General features: G+C 42.5%; 1 protein-coding gene and 1 pseudogene across 1 annotated transcript in view; both read right to left on the reverse strand.

The window, feature by feature from the left end:
- Positions 1-23,530, reverse strand: part of PAG3 (pregnancy-associated glycoprotein 3) — a 928,325-nt gene that overhangs the window by 412,536 nt on the left and 492,259 nt on the right.
- On the reverse strand, positions 408-17,445 carry LOC114110085 (pregnancy-associated glycoprotein 1-like; annotated as a pseudogene).

A 23,530-nucleotide genomic window follows, 5' to 3' on the forward strand; every position in this document is an offset into this window, starting at 1 on the left:
AGAAGAGGGAATGAAAGAGTGAGGGTGTGAAATAGAGAACTGATGACTTCTAATTTCTTGGGTCTGGTCACTGAGATCTTTATATTTGCTCTGAGTCGTGTGTCCTGGATTTGCAGAATCATTTCAGAGAGTCTCCCCTTTCCTTGAAGCCAGTTGGAGGTGGGCTCCTCTCAACTGTGATTCAGACTTTGTTCTAGATCCTTCCCAATCATTGTACCCCTCCCAGACACAAACGGAGGCACCTGTTTGTTTCAGCAGCATTACGAGTGAAAATCTTCATTCTTTACTGAAAATAGGGTGTGCAGACCAGCAAATACAGTTCACAAGCATCCTGAGCAGGAGTACCCTACGTGTGATTTAATGTTTGCTTGGAGTGCCCTTACTGATTCCTGAACCACACCAAGCATTTATACTGCCTATGCCAGGCCAATCTTGTCATTCCCTCCATCAAAGACTGAGAAACACAGTCTCAGGAAGATGTTACCCAGGATCCAGGTCTCTCTAGATGTCCTCACTGTGTTCTCTTTAAAGGTGGTATAGCAGTGGCCTTTAGAATTGTGGGGGAGTCAGAGACACACACCAGTCAGGCTCAGCCCCTATAAGATACTCCCACAAATATCTAGACCTAGCACAATTCTTGATTTTATTTCCCTCTTTTGGTAAGTATCAAGGGAGTTTCTAGGGGATATGAGAGTTCATCCACAACCAAAAAGAGCCAAGACATGAGGTTGCCATGAGGAAGGGTATAGGGGAGCGAAGGACTGGAGTTGGGGATACAGAGGAATGATAAACAACAAAGTCCTAATGTAGACTATAAGGAAATATATTAACTATCCAGTCATAAACCGTATGAAAAAGAATAAGAAAATAATATATATTTCTGTATGTGTATAACTGAGTCACATTGCTGTGCATCAGAACTTAACGCAACACTGAAGATTAGCCACACTTCAATAAAAATTTTAGAAAAGAAAAAGAGTGTCCATAGTTCTCCTCTTTCCCTGTTTCTTTACTTCTGACTCCTGCTCCTTGTTTTCTCTTCAGAGAATGCTGGTTCTCCACCTGCATCCGCAAAATCCATACTTCATTAAAAATTTTTATTTTGTATTGGAGTATAGCTGGTTAACAATATTATGAGTTTCAGATGGATTGTAAACAGACTCAACCACATGTATCCATGTATTCTGGTCCCCAAAATACCCCTCCCATCCAAGTTGTCATATAATTAAGTGGAGTTCCCTGTGCTACCTTATATAGAGCAGTCCCCACAACACGTTCTTGAAGACTTTACTTAGGAACTCTGGGAATCCTCCTTCAGCTGGTACTCACCTTCCTGGGCCCCTTCAGGCTTCGGTGGGTAACGTATTCTGGTTCTCCATACCCACCGGTCAGTCTATAGTCCTCATCACCCCAAGTAAGTCCCCAGTGGCCCAATGCAGAGCATCTTGGGATGCCATTTGCTTGGAATCCAGTGCACTTTTGCCTAGAACCAAGCAACCCTCCATATGGCTCCATGAGTTTACAGTTTTAGAATTCCTGGAATTCCCTCCCTTCCTCAAAGCCTTCTTTGAGACCATCAGCAAGCTCTGCCCCTAGGCAGCTGACATAAGGCTTCCACCCTGTGCAGGGGCTGAGCAGTCACTGTGAATGGTTTATTCACATTAGCATCCATCCTCCTAACAGAGGGGTCGGGTAGCCTGACTCACAAAGGGGGCACCCATAGCTATGGGAAGATGCATCTGAGAACTAGGGTGACCACGTAATTTATCATCCAAACCAGGAAAACTGAAGGTAGGGAAAGGAGACTGTTAATCCCTATGGTGGGACAGCACACTGGGACTATCCCCAGCCATTCTCCTTGTCACATGACTTATTCAGGGACTGCTAGAGCTGACTTTCCATGTTCATCCATCTGAGGGTTCAGATTGAATTGAAGCTATTTGAAAACTGAGGACCTGAGTGTTCCCCTCTGCTTGTGATTCCCACCATGCCAGCATGGCGTGGTGTCTCCACATTGATTTCAGGATGATCAGTGTCCCAGTCGGCCCTTTACTCTCACCTAGTTCATGTTGTGGGAGGCTCTGGCCCAGCCGAAGGCCTCAGCAGCATCTGCAATAGTGCGAGATGGCCTGCAGAGGGCGCCCTTCTCCCAGCAGCAGGCCAAGTGTTGTTCCAGGTTCCTATTTGAGAACCACCCCTCAGGCTTCTCCCCTCACCTTGAGGATGTAGGCATGAGCTGGGCCTGGGTAGCTGATACTATTGATGGTGAGGATAATAGAGGACAGGATATTGACTGCAGAACATGAAACGTAGTGCTGTTAGAGAGAGAGGGAGAGAGGTTGGCCCTGGGGATCCTTTCTTGCGCGTGGAGACTGAAGGTAACCCTGAGGCATGGCCCTTCACCACAGAACTCTGTGGTGTGGCACTGATAAGTTTCTGGATGTTTTTGACCAGTGTTCTTGGGCCAAGGATCAGGGATATCACAGTATCCACAAGGGCTTCACAGCCACCAGAACAAGCAATAACCTTTCATTTCTTGGAGATGCTGAGAGACAGTGTGACAAAGCAGGGATCAAGGTCAGGTTGAGTCTCCCCAGAGCTGCCCCCTTCCTGACTGTCTCCTAAACAACCATTTGTCTCCTGCCCTCTTTTCCTTTGCTCCCGACATGATGCCTTCCTTGACATTCTTGAATGCAGTACTTGAATACACCAGGCTCTTTTGCACCTTGACACAGTCTGGTCTTCCTTCCTATAGGAGTCCCCTTCCCTTTGACTAGCAAATTTCCTCTCATCTTCCAGATTCCAGCTTAATTGTCATGGTTTCAGGGAAATTGTTCCCCCGGTGTTGATCAGTCTCCTTCCTTCATAGTCTCTGTAGACACTTCCTCATACCTGTTGCTGCTGCTGCTGCTAAGTCGCTTCAGTCGTGTCCAACTCTGTGTGACCCCATAGATGGCAGCCCACCAGGCTCCGCCTTTTAGTGGGTTGCCAGTGCCTTCTCTTCTTCATGTCTAGCATGGACCAAAGTCAAAATTCATTATGTGGGCAAGTCACTTCATGTACATCTACCTTCTTAGATGTGAGGGAGAGTTTTATTCTCCTTGCCTCCCTCAAGTGCCTGGCACAGAGTGGATGCCCAAAGCTTGTCTGTTCAATGAGTGAATGAAGACTTAGAAAACAATAAGAAACCTCCAGAGAGCTGTATCTGGTGGGGAACAAATAAAGGGTTGCACACAGAGTGAAGATAGAGATTCGCAGGGGCAGCAGATTCTCATAGTAGGGGTAGAGAGGGGCTCCTCTGGGAGAGGGTGTCTCCCAGCACTGCTCCTGCAACCAGCTCAGACCCTGAGACCCTGCCCAGGAAATACATGAGTAGCCCATAGAAACTCCAAAGGAGAGGTCAGCTTTTATCTGAGGGTATCCCACAGAAGCCTATCAAGTATGCCTCCTGTCCTCAGGTCACTCCTGGATCCCACCTCCCTGATTCTCTGTAATAGCCCCTGCCCCACTGGGTGCCCAAGAACTTGGAGTGTCTTTTTTTTTAGTTGCTTTCACGTCTTAAGACTGCAGCCAACGTCTCTCCACTGCTGGGTAGCTGCACCCTAAGAAAACCAATTTTCCCCATTTTCTCAGGACTGTCCCTGTTTTTTAACTGACATTTATCTTTACTGAGAATTTCCTATGTCCTAGGTAGCCTTCGACAGTCGGTCATCTTATCATAACTCTGTTCTGACTGGAGATATTCTCCCTGATCCTCTGTTCACCACACTGTAGAGTCCTCTAACCATGCTCCCCATCTCAAAGGGCAGTGGATGTAGCCTTCTCAGAGCTACACATACCTCTCTGGTGCCCTTTAGGACCATGGGGACCTTTTAACCCATGAGGATTACGAACATATGGGTTGTTTGTGTATTTATGTGCTTGTGTCTTTGTTTGTATGTGTGTTTGCATGTGCCTCTGTGTGTGCTTGTGTTTCTCTGACTAGCTATGCATGTTTTTATGTATTAATGTGTATGTTTATGTGTGTCTGCTTGTGTGTTTCCACGTGTCTGTGTGTCTGTCTCTGTCGTAGAAGGTGGTGTATATGTCTGTGTGTCTGAGAATGCATTTGTGTGTGTCTGCCTGTGTCCACGTACAGTAGTGGGACCATTGCTTGGGCTGACCCTCAGAGGGAGTGGCTTACCGGTCCATACGTAAAATCTAGTCACCCTTTTGGATCAATGGTACCCAGCTGAGCTCTCGCTTGTAGTAGCGGTGGTCCACCCCACCGAACATCACCACACTGCCTTCCCACTCATCTCTGTAGAGAGGAGTGAGGGGGAAAACCTTGGAGGACAGCAACAACAGCACTGTCTGAGAGCTGTGCTTGTCCACCCATCAAGGCCCTAATAAGGTCCCCATATACAGATGCATAAATAGCTCTAGGAGAGATAGAGATCTAGACTGAGGTCTGTTAGTCTCACGAGTGGCACAGAGGAGGTTAGAAGCTGAATCACTTGTCTGAGCTCCACCCACTATGTCTTTGAAAGATGCCCTGGACCTCCAGCAACCTGAGTGCTCAGACAACCTCAGAGGACATGGTGCTGAAGTATTTGGCTTTCCCATTGTCCATCTTGACATTTTTCAGGAAAATCAAGGCCTGGGACTTCTAATGGTGTGGGTTCAGGTCACACAGAGTTGGCTCCACTGGCCTTTGACCACTGTCCAAAGGGCCCCACACTCAGAAGGGACCCCACCTCTGCTCTCCCTGCCTTCAAATGCCTAATATTTCTTGAACGAGGAGTCCCACACTTTTGTATCCCACAGTTTCATTTTTCACTGGCTACACAAATGGGGTAGTTGGTCCTGGGCTCTGTTTAAACGCTAATGAGGAAGGAAAGATATACACCATCCTTCTCCTTCCTTCCTTATCAAACTCATAGGCAAGTCATATTGCTTTTTCCGCCAAATTATTTCCTGTTGCCTTCCATTAGCCTCTCTCATAACTCACCCAGCTACACCAAGTTACTGGTCTTGAGCCCAGGAATAGGGTTGTGTTCCAATAAAATTTTATTTAAAAAGCCAGTGATGAAGCCAGGTAGGGCCCTGGGGCCACAGTTATCCTTGGTTATATTACTCATAGGATACTTCTTTATCAAGTGTTCTATAACTTTTGTGCAACTGAAAATATCTTACAGTTAATTTAGAGAAAGGAATTGTCCATCTCAGACATACTTGCTCAAGTAGAAGGCAAAAACAGGCTCAGAAATGGCACCTTCATTCTTCAGCTTGTAAAATATGGGCATGGTTCCAGAGAGGATATGTTCGGATGGTTCAAGCCCAAGACGCCATCATATCTTCTGCCGTAAAACTCGTATTCCGCCACGCTTAGACCAAATTGCTGGTCAGTACTTACAAGGTCCCCAATCTGTGGGAGAGAAGAGTGATCCCACTTACAGATACGTGAGGTGGGGCTAGAACTGGGCTGGGGTGCATTGCCATTAGATCCTCAGAGAAGAATTGATGCTGGGCTCTGTCTTTGGTTGCCCACAGATGGTTAGAGCAAGGTGGAAGGGGAATTTGGGTTCCATTTGAGAGAGGCTGTGAATTTTAAAATATTTGCCCCTCTGAAAAACACCACCTGAGTGATTCAGATTGGCCTCGTGGCTTCTGTCCAGGTGGGGCAAGCAAGAGTCAGGCCAGGCCCCATTGGTTCCACCTTATGGACAAAACAATTGAGAGCAAGATCGCCTTCTCTTTGGCATCACTGTGACTTAATGACTGGAATGGACTGTGTTCTCTGTAATGTACTGTGGATTCTGCATCTGTCCAAGAAGACAAGGCAAAAACACAATCTTGCTTGCAGGGTTCTATGAAATTGCTGCCTGGGGGATTCACTTTTGGGGATATGTGTTTATTTCTGTGAGTGTGTATGAGACAGAAAGAGAGGCGAACTGCTCAAGTATTTGGGGGGAGGCAAGCCATAGGTTTATTAGACTCTGAGGGTCCTCTAGAGTAAGAACTCATTTATCAGGCCCCTTGACTTCTCAGGCCTCCAGTTTCCCACTCTGGATACCTGAAGGCCTTGACTGCACCCAGGGTCCCCAGATCAGTTTTATCCGATCCCCAAACACCCCACAGCAACTTCAGTCCTGAAAAGCCAGCCTAACTCCGCCTTTTATCAATGTGTGCTCCCAGCAAGGCCCTTGCTGTCTGGACCTCAGTTTCCTCATATGTCTCATGAGCTAATCAGAGTAACTGCTTTGTGGGGTTGTTGCAGAATTAAACAAGTTATCACCTGAAAATGGCTGGAACAGTCTGTGAATATAAAAGTGGGTGTTTTTTTCCTGTCTTCTTGCTCCCAGCAAACTGAATCTTGAACTGCTCATGGGCAGAGGACCTGCAAGTCCACACCTCAAGCCACCCTCTGGGTTAGCTAATCCGTTTGCTCGTGTGTCACCACAGGCACTGCCTCCCCAGGGACAGGATCCTGTGGGTAAGATGGTCAATGTCCATGGGAGTTAGGATAGGAAGGGTCCTGCCAGAAGGTCCTGAATCTGTTTTGCAAGCAGGGGTCACTGCATAGCCAATCCTGATTCAGCTTCTCTTTACACGTTACCCAAATGTTGTCATAAGCAAGAAATCAATTCATGCTTCCAGATCCATAGGTAATCCTGAAGGTCTTTTGGGTAGGCCAGAAGGTGGAAGACTTGTAATGTCTGAACCCAACTTGTGTAGCTGCAGACCCAAAGATGAGTGTCATCAGGTGCCAAGGGTGGAAACAGGGCAGCGGGGCAAGTGAAGGATGGTCCGGGTACGGGGTGTCTGTACTCACAACAAGCTAGATGGGCGCGAAAGAGGGAGGGCACACACAAGTCAGATGAGCCTGTGTCAAAGATAACCTGGAACTAATGTAGAGCATCTACCTGGAGAAAGAGGGAGTGGGTTAGTGCAGACCTGGCTATCTTCTGTTCCCACACTGATGTCTTCCTCTGGGTGTCATATATCTCTTGAGATCACTTTGCAACCACTGTGAAGCTCACAGCCTTTTTGTCACAGAGGTGCTTGCATTTTATTTTTTTTCCCTGTGCTACATTGTATGCAGGATATTGATTCTATGACCAGGCATTGAAATGATACCTCTGGCATTGGAAGCACAGAGGCATAACCACTGGACCTCCAGGAACGTTGGACACCCAGGGAAGTCCTGGTGCCTTCATTTGAAAAATTATGTAGTCTTTTCAAACGCAGCCTTAGCACCCCCTTCTCCAGGAGGTCCTTCTTATCAACCCCAGGTACTAACTCTAAACTCAGACCACATTCGAGCAACACCACACAAGTGACCCTTTCATTTGCCATGTATTCACTGTTTTCTAATCTCTCAGGCTGACATGGGCATTCTTGAAGACAAATAAGCCCTTTTTCTAATCTAAAAACAGTAAGCATTGTGTTAGATTCTTATGGCCTTACACGGAATATGCGTTCAGTAACTTCATACTGCTGTGGTTCTTACATCTGTGGAAACTGAATTCTTCTGCCTGGTTATTCACAGTTGGTTTGCAGTTTGTTCTAACTTCTGATCAGAGATGGTTCATTCTTCATCTGTAACTAGTTGACTCCCTTAGTTCAGAAGAGCTGCTGCTGCTGCTGCCGCTGCTAAGTCGCTTCAGTCGTGTCTGATTCTGTGCACCCCCATAAACAGCAACCCACCATGCTCCACCATCCCTGGAATTCTCCAGGAAAGAACACTTGAGTGGGTTGCCATTTCCTTCTCCAATTCAGGAAAGTGAAAAATGAAAGTGAAGTCACTCAGTCGTGTCCGACTCTTAGCAACCCCATTGACTGCAGCCTAACAGGCCTCTCTGTTTTGGGGTTTTTCCAGGCAAGAATACTGTAGTGGGTCATCATTGCCTAATGCTCAGAAGGAACAATCTCCCTCAAACTAATGACACATCTTTGACACAGAAATGGATGTTTACCTGCCACCTGGTAATTTCTGGGCCCAGTCACTAAAACCAACAGTTGAGGATGAGAGTGCCTTCTCCTCTGTGGGGCCCCTTTTGCCCAGTGTTTCTGCCTCCTGCAGGAGCCCCAACCCCAACATCCCACGTGGCATCTCCAGATGAGCCCCAGTGCTAGGTTAGAGCGTCAGGTGGCACTGTGGAGCACCATCCTCCTAAAACACTCACATCCATGATGTTCCTCAGGGGGTGAATACCTTAGAGATATTCTTTCACCAAACTTTTGAGAAAGAAAACAAAAAAGATGCTACAATTAACTGTCAGTGTTAAGATATAATTGTCTTACTAACGGTACTGTGTGCTTTCCACTCATTTTTATAAGTCATCTTATTATAAGAATTTTATGCATATTCCTGGAAATGACTTGAATATAGGTTTAAATAAAGATTCTGTTCTGTAATGTTGGATAAGCCATATGACCATGTGTGGTCTCATTCTCCCCTTCAGTATAATGGTGGAATGTAATGAGTCAAACTCTTCAAATAGGATATCTTGGGGATAAGTGAAGTGATGGATATAAAGTGCCTGATAAATAGGAAGTCTCAACAATGACAACCACTAGCATTGCTGTTGCCACCCCACTGTACCCTTCCCATAGAAGCTCAGGGAAGGAGGTAGAAGGGGGATTCCTATCCTCTTTTACAAGGGAGGAATTTGAAATGCAAGAGGCTTGTGAATGGCTGTGGTCACACTGATTGTCAGATATAAAACAGTGTATAAATAGCTCTCCGCATCTTTCTCATGTTGAAAGAGAAGGAGAGTTAAAAGAAGAATCCAGGAGATTGGGAACACGTTCAGGAAATGTAGAAAATTAAAAGAAAATTTAAAAGAAAACACCACAGAGAGGAATACATTCACAGAAACTTCCAAAGGGATGGAGAGACAAATGATAGTGATACAGACATGCAGACATAGAGATATACACACTGAAGTAGAGAGGGAACAAAGAACATGCTAAATAAAACCTAGAAAAGTGCTATTCCCCAGGGCCACACCTACATCTGCATTGACTGTGCACTCAACAATTGCAAGGAGTTCCAATTCCAATAGGTCATGACATGACTGGACCCCAGAGTTGTGTAACTATGCAAATCTACACCAAGAATTTTGGGTCCCACAATTCCAATAGCAAGGTACTTATCAATATTTAGGGGTTGAACTTTAAGATTGTCAGGGAAATATTCCATTCCTCTAAACCTGATGAGTAGAAGAATAATGAGTTGAAAAGAAAAATCACAGAAAGGAAGATGATGTGGCTTATAGTCTCCATACTTACATGACTCTGCAATCTGAGAAGGCCACCAGGTCAAGGAGCACAAGCCACTTCATGCTTCTTTCCTGGCTCCAAGTACTCAGGGAAGTTCAGGTTCTTAGCATGTAGTGGTGACTGGGAACCCCTAGTGATATATATGCTCTGACATGCCTTAGTTTAGCCCTTTAGGCCAATAATAGGTCTGAAAAAAACAAAGGTCTCGATAAAATCTTTATCTTCATCAGTGTCCTTGGTGAGTGGACTTTGAAGGTTTACATAATACAGAGAATTGAACTGTAAGCTCTTCTTTGAAGGTTGGCTGGAAAAACATACTGATCTGCATGGACATCTCAGAAAATGAAGAACCTTGCCTAGATGGAGAAAATACTGCTAAGAACATCATAAAAATGGATATTAAGGGCCATGCTCAACATTCTTGGTTTCATGTCATCTTCCTAGCCACTTCATGAGATATGCATTGCTGTCTTCATTGGTGAGGAGATTGCTAGGTGGATAAGTTGTCAAATGGCAAAGTGAAGACTTCAGGGACAGCCCAGGCACATACAACTGGCTTTAGGTAGTGGGTCTGATGGCAGACATCATGGGCGACTATGATGCCAGGCTGCATCAAAGATTTAGGGCAGAGCAGTACTTCAATTGCATGGTTTCAATATTGGAAGAAATGTCAGATGCATCCACAAGATATTTTATATCATCCAAAAAACGTACAAGGAAGAACTGTATGCTGGATTCTGGGTTAAAGGCTTCAAAGTCAATGTTGATGAAGACAAAGTAATCTTCAACTTAAGAGACCTAGCAGTTTAGTTCTCACAAAATAATGGTCCCAGGAGGCAGGAGATATGATACTAGGACTAGGTGGCCATGTTGAGCCCTGGACCACACAGGCCTTGCCACTGGGAGCAGCATTTCCTCCACTTTTCCCATGCTGGAAAGCAGGTTAGTTGGCCATGTTTTCAAGAGAATCAGAAATTTGGATATTTATCTACAATCTACTGATTTTAACATTAGTAACTATTTTTTTTCCAAGAAAAAAAAAAAAAAAAAAACAGTGGGAATGAAATCTCCACAGCGATGTGCTGGAAACAGCGTTCAGTCTCTGCAGGTTTTTATTTCTCGCCTATAGTTTGGAGTGCAGTGGGGACAGAGAGAAATTTAATTCATGTTGGTTGATTTACAAAGAGACTGAATGCATACTGAGCATGTGTGTTTCCTTTCTATTTATAAAGGAAGATCACCAGGGACATACAAACCAACAAAATTTAACTGCTGAAGATAAATGGATATATATCTGATATAATTTCCCCATAGGGTTTTTGTTATGAAAAATTTTGTCTGCCAAACCAAACATACAAAAAATAATTTTGAAATGTCTTCCCAATCAAAGAAGACAAAACTACTGTGGCAGCCAAAGTAATGACAATCGTGTTTAATGACTCAACCAAGCCTCCAGGGCCTATTCCTGCATGAGATCTATCCATGCCTGTCCTCTGAATACAACAGGAGCCTCTCCTTTTGCCAGGTGTGTTTAGATGGGGCACTGTGACTTAATCCTCATTTTTGCATGTTGTTTAAATTCAGTTCTGGTGGTTAAATCCCAAAAGGGGGAAAGTGACATCACTGACAAATGACACACATATGCGCCCTTTGAACTATGGTTTTGGAGAAAACTCTTGAGAGTCCCTTGGACTGCAAGGAGATCAAAGCAGTCCATCCTAAAACACAATCAGTCCTGAATATTCACTGGAAAGACTGATGCTGAAGCTGAAGCTCCAATTATTTGCCCACCTGATAGGAACACCTGACTCATTGGAAAAGACCCTGATGTTAGGAAAGCTTGAAGGCAGGAAGAGAAATGGAAGACAGAATGAGATGGTTGGATGGCATCACCAAGTCGATGGACATGAGCTTGAGTAAGCTCCGAGAGTTGGTGATGGATACGAAGCCTGGAATGTTGCAGTCCATGGTGTTGCAAAGAGACGGACACCACTGAAAGGACTGAACTGAACTGAACAAATGAGAACAAAGAGACTGATCAATCTAATTGCAGCAAGTTGACTAGCTGCCCATAACAACACATTACTTAAGTAGCTTTAAAATTCAGAATTATGACTATATTCAGAGTGGAATATCTTTTAAGGAAAAACAAAAATATGGCCTGTCCAAAACAAAACCAAAGAAAATAAAAAGAAAAACAGGAAAGAAATCTGAAACTTTATTCAACAACTAATTGTTCCTCATAACTTCTGTTATTATGACAGAATCATATGCATGTTAACAGGTAAAAGCAAGACAATAACTAAAACTAACGTTCTGAAATAAGCCTTTCAGTGGCTAGAAAAAGAGGTTCACAGGTAACCAAAAGAAGTTTAATTCAAATCCTGCTGTCTTAAATCTTGAACTGAAAGCATAAGTTTGTACCAACTGATTATATTCCTTTTTACTTTATTTTTTAAGGAAAATGTGTACTTCTTACTCTGACCAATGCAAGCCTACAAGCAATGACAACTGGATAACAATGACTATTCAGAGGCCTCTCATGTATCTTCTAAATACATTTCCCATCCAACGATGCATGGATTCTTAAAGAGATGGCTGATTTCAGGACTGGGTAAAGAAGTGCACAAAATAATCTTGGGAATCGTGAAGGACCAGAAAGCTAAGGCACTTCAAAGCCCAATGGGGACTGGACAGAAAGTTTAAGGATCCAAATGAAAAGGCCAAACATCTACCAGTTTGTTGGGCAGAGTGATGTTTCTGCTTCTCAACACACTGTTTATGTTTCTCATAGCTTTCCTACCAAGAAGAAAACGTCCTCTGATTTCATGGTTGCAGGGGCATCCACAGTGGTTTTGGAAGGTAAGATGAAGAAATCTGTCACTGCTTCCACCTTTTCTCCTTCTATTTACCATGAAGGATGAGGCTGGATCCCATGATCTTAATTTTTTAATATTGAATTTTAAGCAGGCCAAATGTGTCCAGATGTTAATAGGCAACATCTTATTACTCTGTGATAGATTGCTAGGGCATCAACTCACCATTCTGAGCACTGATAAAGGAAAATAATCATCAATATTTATGCTATTTTTTTTCTATTAAGCATAGGTTATGTATCTACAAACAGTTCCAGGAAAACAAGCTAGACTGTCGATTAGGAAGTGATGAGAGAGTGATGGGGAGCGGCTATAATACAGATGAAGTCTCACTCACTGGCCTGCAACTCACCTCCTGTGGAGGTCCGGTTCCTAATATACCAAGGACTGGTACTGGTCCTGACCCACTGTGCTGGTATTGTGCACTCGTGCTCTAAACCCAATAGTGGGACACTCTGTAAGATAATCCACCCTGCAACCGCCCAGTTTCTGAACAAATGAATGTCATTACAATTGGGAGAGGAACAGTTGTTTCATCCTAAAGGAGAACAACCAAGTGCAACATACGACTACATTCTTTCAATAAATTGTGAAAACTGCTTTTTGAGAATCAGGGAAATTTGTACATGGACTGGATATTAGATGTTAATTTTATTGGGAACAAAGTGCATTTTTTAAACATTCTATTGTTTAACCCCAAATACTCATTTATGTACATTTTGTGAATTGTTCATCTAGTCCCTAAAATACTTCAGGAAAAATGAATAAAAAGTAAAAAAGAGAATGGAATGATTTTCTGTCTTGAATTACAAACAGATCTGTGTAGTTGCTATGGGTAGAGTTGTGTCCACCCTTGACTCCCAATGTTTTGGTATTAGGAAGTAGGGCGTTTGGGAAATACCCAGGTTGACATGGCTTTTGATGGTGGTCCCTCATGATGGGATTAGCCTCTCTCTATTTTCCTCTCTTATTCTCCCTCTTCCTCCTTCCCTTCAACCACCACATGTGAGAAGATAGCAAGAAGAGAAAGACTAATGCAAGTCAAGAATGTCTTCACCGGGAACTCAATTGGCCACCCACTTGATGTTGCATAGTCTCCAGTCAATTACAACCGGTGGGACTATGAGGTTAGTTTTGTACTTATTGATGCCAAAATGATAAAACATAGCCTTTATGATACTCTTCTTTATTATATTTGTTATGTTTGAAATCGTTTTGTAGTAAGTTTATAGAAAGTCCATTTTGAAATTTCTGTCTTAGAGATAACCTGAGGAATACAAGATTGCAGATTCAGGAAGGTCCCCAGTGAATGAATGATTGGAGGACCACATGCTCCTTACTCAAACTCATCTCTTGTCATCTGAAAACCGTCCCCCACACCTGAGAACTTTACCACGACCACCACAACCACCCACCGCCTCCCCCCACCCTGCCCCGCCATCTGCATCTCCATTACCCTGCTAATCTGAGTCAACTAGCTGGAGATGTTAGTGATTCAGGACAGGGTCTAGAAGCAGAAAGAACATGGGCATTTTTAGAAAGAATGATCTGGGCAGACCTGTCCTTGGTTTTCCCTTCTCTAGTGCCATCTGCATGTGAGGGATTGGGCCAGGGTAGAGAGGAAGCCACAAGTGGGACTGCATGGATATTTGCAAGAGAAGAGAGGAGGAATTCAGAACCCTGGAACCAGGAGGTGGGCAGCTTGCACAGGACGCAGGAGGGAAAGAAGAAGCACTGGGAAAAGAATAGCGCCTACCTGAGGGCCAGACCTACCTGAGTCTTTTGTTTAAACTTGGAGGTCACGTCATTCCTGAGGGAATTCTTGCTCCAGATGTGAAAGGGAGAGAGCTGTACTCACTCCGACTGAGTCACATGGAGAGGGACCACCTCCCCCAGAGCCCTTTGATTCCACTCTAACTGTGGGTATCATCTCAAGCCAGAGAGCAAATGGCAGGTCATCCAAAAGATGACCTACTTTAAATAGTATCTAAAATACTACAAAACTTGTTGAAGAGTCCTGGCATATCTAGTTCCCCGAGTCTTTTGGCAGAGATGATTCATCAGCCTAATTTGGGTTTCTGTTGAGGAATCTACAAACGTCCCCATGGGTGACTTCTGACTTTTAAGTACCTGATCTCATCCCACAGAACCTAAATGATGGTACGTTCCTCTGGGCAAGGCCTCTAAGGTCGTTGGTGTCAGAGTAGCTGTGTGACAAGTGGTCTACCACTCCCAATTCTGATCCCAAGACCCATGAACATTGCCAGACAGTTACAGCCCCCTGCCACCAGAGGCAGCCTCAGCATCCTCAGCAACAGGCACCTTTGAGCCTCTTGTCCACTGATTGGCACTGAGCTTCATCCTGGATCAAGTGTTCTGGAGCACGTCCAGTCTCCCTCATCCAAGAGATGGGAAACTGAACCTTGGGTTGTATGACTCACTCTAAACCTGTAGGTACATTAGTGAAGAATTGGGACCCAGGAAATCTGGCTCTCAGAGTAGGAGACTTCCAAGAAGGGAAAGATGAGAGAAAAATCCATTGCATCCACTGCTGGGCAGCTCTCAGATCTGTAGGCACCAGAATGGAAATCCTTTCCCGTTGCCCCTCAAGTCTGGTTCTGAATTTATCAGCAGTCCTACCTTCTTGTAGCAGCAAGAAAGCAATACTGCATGCTGTTTCTTCTGTGTTCCAGGCACCATGGGGAGCCCCAGCTGTCATGACCCTAGGAGGCTGTCGTGCAGGTGGTCACTGACTCACTCCCAACTCAGAATCCCCAGAGCTCCCAATCTTCATTCAGACAACACAGACTTTTGGGTGACTGGAAAACATGAACCTCCATTCACAGTGAAAAGCATTTTCTTCTCAGCCTTCTGGCAACTTAAACAAGTGTCTTATGTTTCCTCAGGGAACCCCTGGCTGGGGAGGCTGAGGTCAGAGATTAGCCTGCATGCAGGGGAATATGTTCTCTCTTTGATGCTCCAATAGACCTTGGAGATTCAAAGACCTTGAGAGAACTACCATCACTCTTATGTTTTTTTAGGGACTTTGCTTTATGAATCTGGTCGGAGAACAAGGACAGAAACTCAGGACAAGGCTGGGCATCTCTGGGTCCCAGCTGACTGTGAGTTGAGTTCCAGCCACCAGGCTTAACAGTAGGGGCTGATGTTATTCACAGGCCACCTTTGAGAAAGCAAAAGAGGAAAGAGTTTTTGGGCAGAGAGCAGTGCGGTCAAAGGGCCATGGGAATCACACAGCGCAAGATGAAACATGAGGCATTATTTGTTTCTTTACTCTATCAGTTGTTTGGCCTTTCTACTTCTGAGAACAAGCACATGGAGATAGTCAGAGGCATTGGTGGTGCCCCTGGCACCTGATGCTCCTGGTGATAACCAGTTTGTGGACACATTCCTGAGTTCAGAGCATATTCAGCCTCGTGATAACCCAGGTTCTCCCTTCTTGTGAAGGCTGGCATGGCTCATTGCTGCTAACTCACAACTGAAGCATGGGATGAGGTCATGGTGGTTTACCTCTAGGCCAGATTCCAAGGATGGAAGGAAGATTGACAGTGGAATGGTAGCCATTCATTAAACTTGGTTACCTTGGTCCTTAGCAGGGGCTATTTCCACATCTAAAATGTTTTTCTCCCAGCTTTTTGCATGGCCAGGGCCTTCTCAAGATTTACCATCATCTCAAAGGAGTCTCTCTCAGGCTTGCTTTCCCTGGCCACTCCACTCTCACAAGCAGAGACCCTCATCCAAAAAGTGCCTAGACATTTCCTTCTATCAAAACAATAAGTATAGTTACCAATGTGGAAAGGTGGCAGAGGGATAAATGGAGAGTTTGAGATTAATATATGTATGCTACTTTATTTAATAGATAATCAACAAAGACCTATTCTACAGCCCAGGAATTCTGCTTAATAGTCTGTAATATTCTGTAAGGGAAAAGAATCTAGGAAAGAATGGATACATGTCTATGTATAAAGGAATTAGTTTCTCATACAACTAATATTAATACGATGCTGTAAATCAACTATACTATTAAATAGATTAAAAGCAGTTTTTTTTTGTGTGTGTGTTTTTTTGTTTTAATGCTTTCATGTAGAGACCCATGGATTTATTTAGACTTGCAGGATTTCAGATATGATGCTGAATATGCCAGAACGGGTGCAGAAATCTAGACATTTTCTGAGGTTATATTTTCCTGAGCTTTAGTGTTTTGCTTCTAGTGTCACCTATGATTTGACTTTGGAGGATCTAATACAAGGGCTTGAAGACACTAGCTGGGTGTTAGTTGAAGGATGAGAGGGAGGTGCTAATGGGAGAATGAAATCCCAGCTCCCTAGCCTTAGGTTGGGGCACGTTTGATGCACAACTTACATCCCAAGTTCCCTGTGAAAACAGGCTCTTGCTTCCCTTTCCATGACTTGTATGAAATCAGACCCAGACTGGTTTCATCGTTTTTCATGCCCTGCTTCCCCTGAAACCTCACTGGTTTCTCTGCGAGATTTTTTTTTTTTAAAATTTTAATTTTGGCTGCACTAGGTCTTCATTGCTGCTCAGGACTTCTCTATTTGCAGCGAGCAGGGGCTACTCTGTAATTGCAGTGCACTGGCTTTTCAATCCTGTGCTTCTCCTGATGTAGATCAGTCAGTCTCTAGGGCACTCAGGCTCAGTAGTTTTGGCCCACTGGGTTAGTTGCCCTGGGGCATTTGCGATTTTCCCAAAGCAGGTCTCAAACGCATGTCTTAAGCACTGGCTCAGAAGGGAAAACCCTCTGGAAGGAATTTGAAATAAATCACTTTTACATGAAACTTGGCACCATGGCCTATTTATGAGACTGAGAAAGGATTGTCCCTGCTTCAAGCAACCTCCTGAGATCAGGACTGACTGAGGCTCCCCTCCCAAGGGTTCCTACAGGATCTTGAAGCTGTCCTGCCATGTGGCTTTGTTCTTGCTTCAGTTTCTGAATCCCACACTAGAGCACAGCTTCCAGAGGGCAGGGCTGTCACTTGACTCACTTCTAAGTATACATCAGTAGATACTGTCTCATTCAGACCCTAATGTCAAGACAAGGCTAATACAAAGATCAGTTATTCTAATATGAGTGTTAAGTTACAGGTTCAACGAGTGTAATCAAACCCTAAAGAACATTATCTTAAATACAATACCATTTCAATTCTCTTTCATATAATGTTAGTGCAGGTCTCTCCACAGAGATGAGAGTCCACTTCTTACCTGTCATATCTTCCACCTGTTCTATTTGCTTCTGGTCTAACATGGCTGCTCCAGGTGCTGTCATTACATCTGCATTCCAGCTAGTGGGACAGAAAAAAATATTTCAGTTTGGAAGTGACATATCACCTCTACTCAAATTCCACTAGTCAAAGTATCTTCCATGTTCATGGAAAACTTGGGGGTTGTGAGCACACAGAAGGGCAGGGGAATGTGATCCTAGTTCAGAACAGTCATGAGGAGTAACAAGGGCCACCACCCTTCATTCATATCCCTGTATTCATGCTTGTTTGGTTCTCCCCACAGAGCTCTTGGTCTGTTTTGGCCTGCAGATATGGAATTGGATGAGGTTAACAGAGAGGACATGATCCAGGCTGTACCAATATGGAGAAAACAAGAAAGGAAAGAAGATAAGAAAGTATAAAAATTCAAAATCTAAAAGAGAGCATGCTTATAATCATAATTTTGCATTTATACAATTCAGGTATAATAGTTGATGAATCAATTTATAAAATAAAAAAATAGAGAAATGTAAAAATACATTTATTCACTAAACCCAACAAAATAATAAGGCTATATCACATTAAATACATAGTAGTATCGGGATTAAGTTTGGATGCACATTGCAAAAAACTAAAACAACTATAACTTTAGCAAGATAAACTTGATTTTTCTCTCCCACTGAAACAAAGCTGGAGGTGAGCCAGCCAGAGCTTGGGTGGTATCCATCTCCTAGGTTACACGGTTGTCCAATACAACTGCAGGAGATCCAGCCATCACAAATAAAATCCAGACAACCGTTAGGAAAAAAGTAGGGAAAGGAAGAGTGCCATCTCTCAGCTAAATCAGCTCCTTGAAAGAAGTCTTTAAAGAAATCCCTCTTAAACATCTGCTTGCATCTCAGTTACCAGTCATGACTAAGAGCCCGGCTGGGTAGGCAATACAGTCCTGTAGTTACTGGGCTCATGGCTATATAACAAACTATTTTCAGTTTTGAAAGAGAAGCACAGAATAGATCATTTTGTAGGTAGCCTGAAATGCCTGCCTAAAAGAACAAACCTTTTCTAAATGGATAAGGCTGAACGGCTGGGCACAGTGTGGAAGCCAGGAGAAAGGAACAGCAATGAGAAACAGCTAGATGGACCTGAACTGTGCTCCAGAAAAGAAGAGGCCGACTGGTCAGTAGAGATCTTCTAAGGACTGAAGTGAGGATTTCACACAGCACATGACCCAATTTGGTTTGAAAACTGCTTTTCCAACTCAGGTCCCAAATCTCTCCCAATTCTTCAGCTTCTAAATATCTTGTCTTTGTTACCTCACATTCTGACCTACCTGTCTCACCTTCCTTATTTCTGTTCACATCACTTCTCCATCTAGTCTACCAGCATTGCAAGATCCAGAACTGAGGAGATAGCAATACTTTCTCGAAATGGGTAGAAACACAATGACTATTTCTACTTTAATATTTGCCCTTATCAAGGTCTTATGAAGGACTGAGATGGCTAGAATTATGGAGGTCTCACATTTGAGGCCTGGTTAAAAAACATTTATTGTTACATTGGTTGTTGGTGGTGATGCAGTCTCACAGTTCTTGTACAGTTCTTATGCAGTTCTCATAGTTCTGAGAAAATATTTTATCTTGTTTTTGACATGTATTTTTCTTGGGTATAGAATTCTGAGTCAATTATATTTCTCTCAGCATTTTAAGATGTAATGACAGTGTCTTCTGGCTGACATTGTCTCATATGCCTAATCTGCTCTCTTTCCCATTTTTCTTCTATTGTGTCTGTTTTTCCTTCTGGTTATATTTCTTTGGTTGATTGTTTGAAACAATGAATTATCATGCACCTTTGAGTAGTTGTCCTATTTCTTGTCCTTGAATTTATTGACCTTCTGTGTTAATGGGTTTAAAGCTTTGATCATATCCGGAAAATTTTCAGCCAGGAATTATGAAGTTCTTTTCTCTATTCTCCATCTTTCACTTCCTGTGGGATTCCATTTACATATATTTCAGTATTCTTAAACTTGTTTCAAAACTCTGTGATGCACAATTGTTTCCCACAGACTTTTCATTCCTATTTTCCATCTCTCTATTTAACATACTCAATATTCTTCAGCTTCATGACTGTAAAGATTATTATCCTATGAAGCATTTTAATGTCCTTGCCTGATAATTTTGTAATGTATATTTTAACAGTGTTTTTACTCATTGATTTTTCCCTCATTTTGGATATTTTCTTGCTTCTTTACACACTGGAAATTTTTTTCTTCTTAAATTTATTCATTTATCTTAATTAGAGGATAATTAATTTACAATATTTTGATTGATGTAGGACAAATATTTTCACAATTGATATGGAAATTTTAAGTTGGATATTGGATATGGCAATTTATACCCTTTGGATGCTGGATATTCTTAATTTTCATAAATTATTCATGGAACTGTTTGCAGACACTGTTAATTTTTTGAAAACAATTGTATTTATTGAAGGCTTGCTGTTCAGGTTTTTAGTTGATATAAGACCAGCCTTTAGACCAGGTTTACTATTGCCCACTAGTAAGGCAATATTGTCTTCAGGGCTATACTGATGTCATGGGAATTATGAATAATTTCCATGCTGGTGGGTGGGGACACCATTAGACATGGTGCAATTTGAGACTCAAGGATTGTTCCCTTTAATCTTGACCAGTACTATTAACTCTCTGCTGAAAACTAGAACAGTATCACCTGTATACTTCTACAGGTATCTGTGTGTAGCTCTCTCCAGTGAACTCTAACTCTCTAGAGTCTCAAATCTTTCTTCTTGGGAGACCATTTGTCTCTGCTAGATAGCCCTTGCATGTATGTATTAGAAACTATATAGATTTGCGGCATTGTAGAACTCACCTTGCTTGCTCCCTGCCTCAGGAATCAATTGTCTGCTGCCTGACATTGGATGTAAAAAACTGCTCTTTCATTTATCTCTTCTATTTTCAAGTTGCTTGACACAGAAGAATAAATGAGTCCTTTGTTCCTCTATGTCTAGCAAAATGGAGGTCCCCCTGCAAGCAGAACTCACTGAAATCCTTGGGAATGCTAGGTGGTGACTTCTGTGCATGGGTGCAGACTAACGATGGTTATCGGTATTTGGGGAGCCCTGTCTTGCTGGAGAAACATGACAGTTACAAATAGCATTAGTTCAGTTCAGTTCAGTCGCTCACTCACGTTTGACTCTTTGTAACCCCATGGAATGCAGCACGCCAAGCTTCTCTGTCCTTCACCAGCTCTTAGATCTTGCTCAAACTCATGTCATTGAGTCAGTGTTGCCATCCAACCATCTCATCCTCTGTCGTCTTCTTCTCTTCCTGCCTTCAATCTTTCCCAGTAATAGGGTCTTTTCTTTTTTATGTTATTTTATTTTATTTTTTTAAAATTTATTTATTCTTTTTCTAGTTTTTTATTTTTTAAATTTTAATATCTTTAATTCTTACATGCGTTCCCAAACATGAACCTCCCTCCCACCTCCCTCCCCATAACATCTCTCTGGGTCATCCCCATGCACCAGCCCCAAGCATGCTGTATCCTGCGTCAGACATAGACTGGCGATTCAATTCTTACATGATAGTATACATGTTCGAATGTCATTCTCCCAAATCATCCCACCCTCTCCCTCTCCCTCTGAGTCCAAAGGTCCGTTATACACATCTGTGTCTCTTTCCCTGTCTTGCATACAGGGTCGTCATTGCCATCTTCCTAAATTCCATATATATGTGTTAGTATACTGTATTGGTGTTTTTCTTTCTGGCTTACTTCACTCTGTATAATCGGCTCCAGTTTCATCCATCTCATCAGAACTGATTCAAATGAATTCTTTTTTACGGCTGAGTAATACTCCATTGTGTATATGTACCACAGCTTTCTTATCCATTCATCTGCTGATGGACATCTAGGTTGTTTCCATGTCCTGGCTATTATAAACAGTGCTGCAATGAACATTGGGGTACATGTGTCTCTTTCAATTCTGGTTTCCTCGGTGTGTATGCCCAGCGGTGGGATTGATGGGTCATAAGGTAGTTCTATTTGCAATTTTTTAAGGAATCTCCACACTGTTCTCCATAGTGGCTGTACTAGTTTGCATTCCCACCAACAGTGTAGGAGAGTTCCCTTTTCTCCACCCTCTCCAGCATTTATTGCTTGCAGATTTTTGGATCGCAGCCATTCTGACTGGTGTGGAGCGGTACCTCATTGTGGTTTTGATTTGCATTTCTCTAATAATGAGTGATGTTGAGCATCTTTTCATGTGTTTGTTAGCCATCCGTATGTCATCTTTGGAGAAATGTCTATTTAGTTCTTTGGCCCATTTTTTGATTGGGTCGTTTATTTTTCTGGAATTGAGCTGCATAAGTTGCTTGTATATTTTTGAAATTAGTTGTTTGTCAGTTGCTTCATTTGCTATTATTTTCTCCCATTCAGAAGGCTGTCTTTTCACCTTGCTTATATTTTCCTTTGTTGTGCAGAAGCTTTTAATTTTAATTAGATCCCACTTGTTTATTTTTGCGTTGATTTCCAGAATTCTGGGAGGTGGATCATAGAGGATCCTGCTGTGATTTATGTCTGAGAGTGTTTTGCCTATGTTCTCCTCTAGGAGTTTTATAGTTTCTGGTCTTACATTTAGATCTTTAATCCATTTTGAGTTTATTTTTGTGTGGGGTGTTAGAAAGTGATCTAGTTTCATTCTTTTACAAGTGGTTGACCAGTTTTCCCAGCACCACTTGTTAAAGAGATTGTCTTTACTCCATTGTATATTCATGCCTCCTTTGTCAAAGATAAGGTGTCCATATGTGTGTGGATTTATCTCTGGGCTTTCTATTTGGTTCCATTGATCTATATGTCTGTCTTTGTGCCAGTACCATACTGCCTTGATGACTGTGGCTCTGTAGTAGAGCCTGAAGTCAGGCAAGTTGATTCCTCCAGTTCCATTCTTCTTTCTCAAGATTGCTTTGGCTATTCAAGGTTTTTTGCTTTTCCATACAAATCTTGAAATGATTTGTTCTAGTTCTGCGAAAAATGTGGCTGGTAGCTTGATAGGGATTGCATTGAATTTGTAAATTGCTTTGGGTAGTATACTCATTTTCACTATATTGATTCTTCCGATCCATGAACATGGTATATTTCTCCATCTATTAGCGTCCTCTTTGATTTCTTCCATCAGTGTTTTATAGTTTTCTATATATAGGTCTTTAGTTTCTTTAGGTAGATATATTTCTAAGTATTTTATTCTTTTCGTTGCAATGGTGAATGGAATTGTTTCCTTAATTTCTTTTTCTACTTTCTCATTATTCGTGTATAGGAATGCAAGGGAGTTCTATGTGTTGATTTTATATCCTGCAACTTTACTATATTCATTGATGAGCTCTAGTAATTTTCTGGTGGAGTCTTTAGGGTTTTCCATGAAGAGGATCATGTCATCTGCAAACAGTGAGAGTTTTACTACTTCTTTTCCAATTTGGATTCCCTTTATTTCTTTTTCTGCTCTGATTGCTGTGGCCAAAACTTCCAGAACTATGTTGAATAGTAGCGGTGAAAGTGGACACCCTTGTCTTGTTCCTGACTTTAGGGGAAATGCTTTCAATTTTTTACCATTGAGGATAATGTTTGCTGTGGGTTTGTCATAGGTAGCTTTTATTATGTTGAGGTATGTTCCTTCTATTCCTGCTTTCTGGAGAGTTTTTATCATAAACGGATGTTGAATTTTGTCAAAGGCCTTCTCTGCATCTATTGAGATAATCATATGGTTTCTATTTTTCAATTTGTTAATGTGGTGAATTACATTGATTGATTTGCGGATATTGAAGAATCCTTGCATCCCTGGGATAAAGCCCACTTGGTCATGGTGTATGATCTTTTTAATGTGTTGTTGGATTCTGATTGCTAGAATTTTGTTGAGGATTTTTGCATCTATGTTCATCAGTGATATTGGCATGTAGTTTTCTTTTTTTTTGTGACATCTTTGTCAGGTTTTGGTATTAGGGTGATGGTGGCCTCATAGAATGAGTTTGGAAGTTTACCTTTCTCTGCAATTTTCTGGAAGAGTTTGAGGAGGATAGGTGTTAGCTCTTCTCGAAATTTTTGGTAGAATTCAGCTGTGAAGCCATCTGGACCTGGGCTTTTG

Source organism: Ovis aries, unplaced genomic scaffold (genome assembly GCF_016772045.2).
Source record: "Ovis aries strain OAR_USU_Benz2616 breed Rambouillet unplaced genomic scaffold, ARS-UI_Ramb_v3.0 scaffold_87, whole genome shotgun sequence".
Lineage (NCBI taxonomy): Eukaryota > Metazoa > Chordata > Mammalia > Artiodactyla > Bovidae > Ovis > Ovis aries.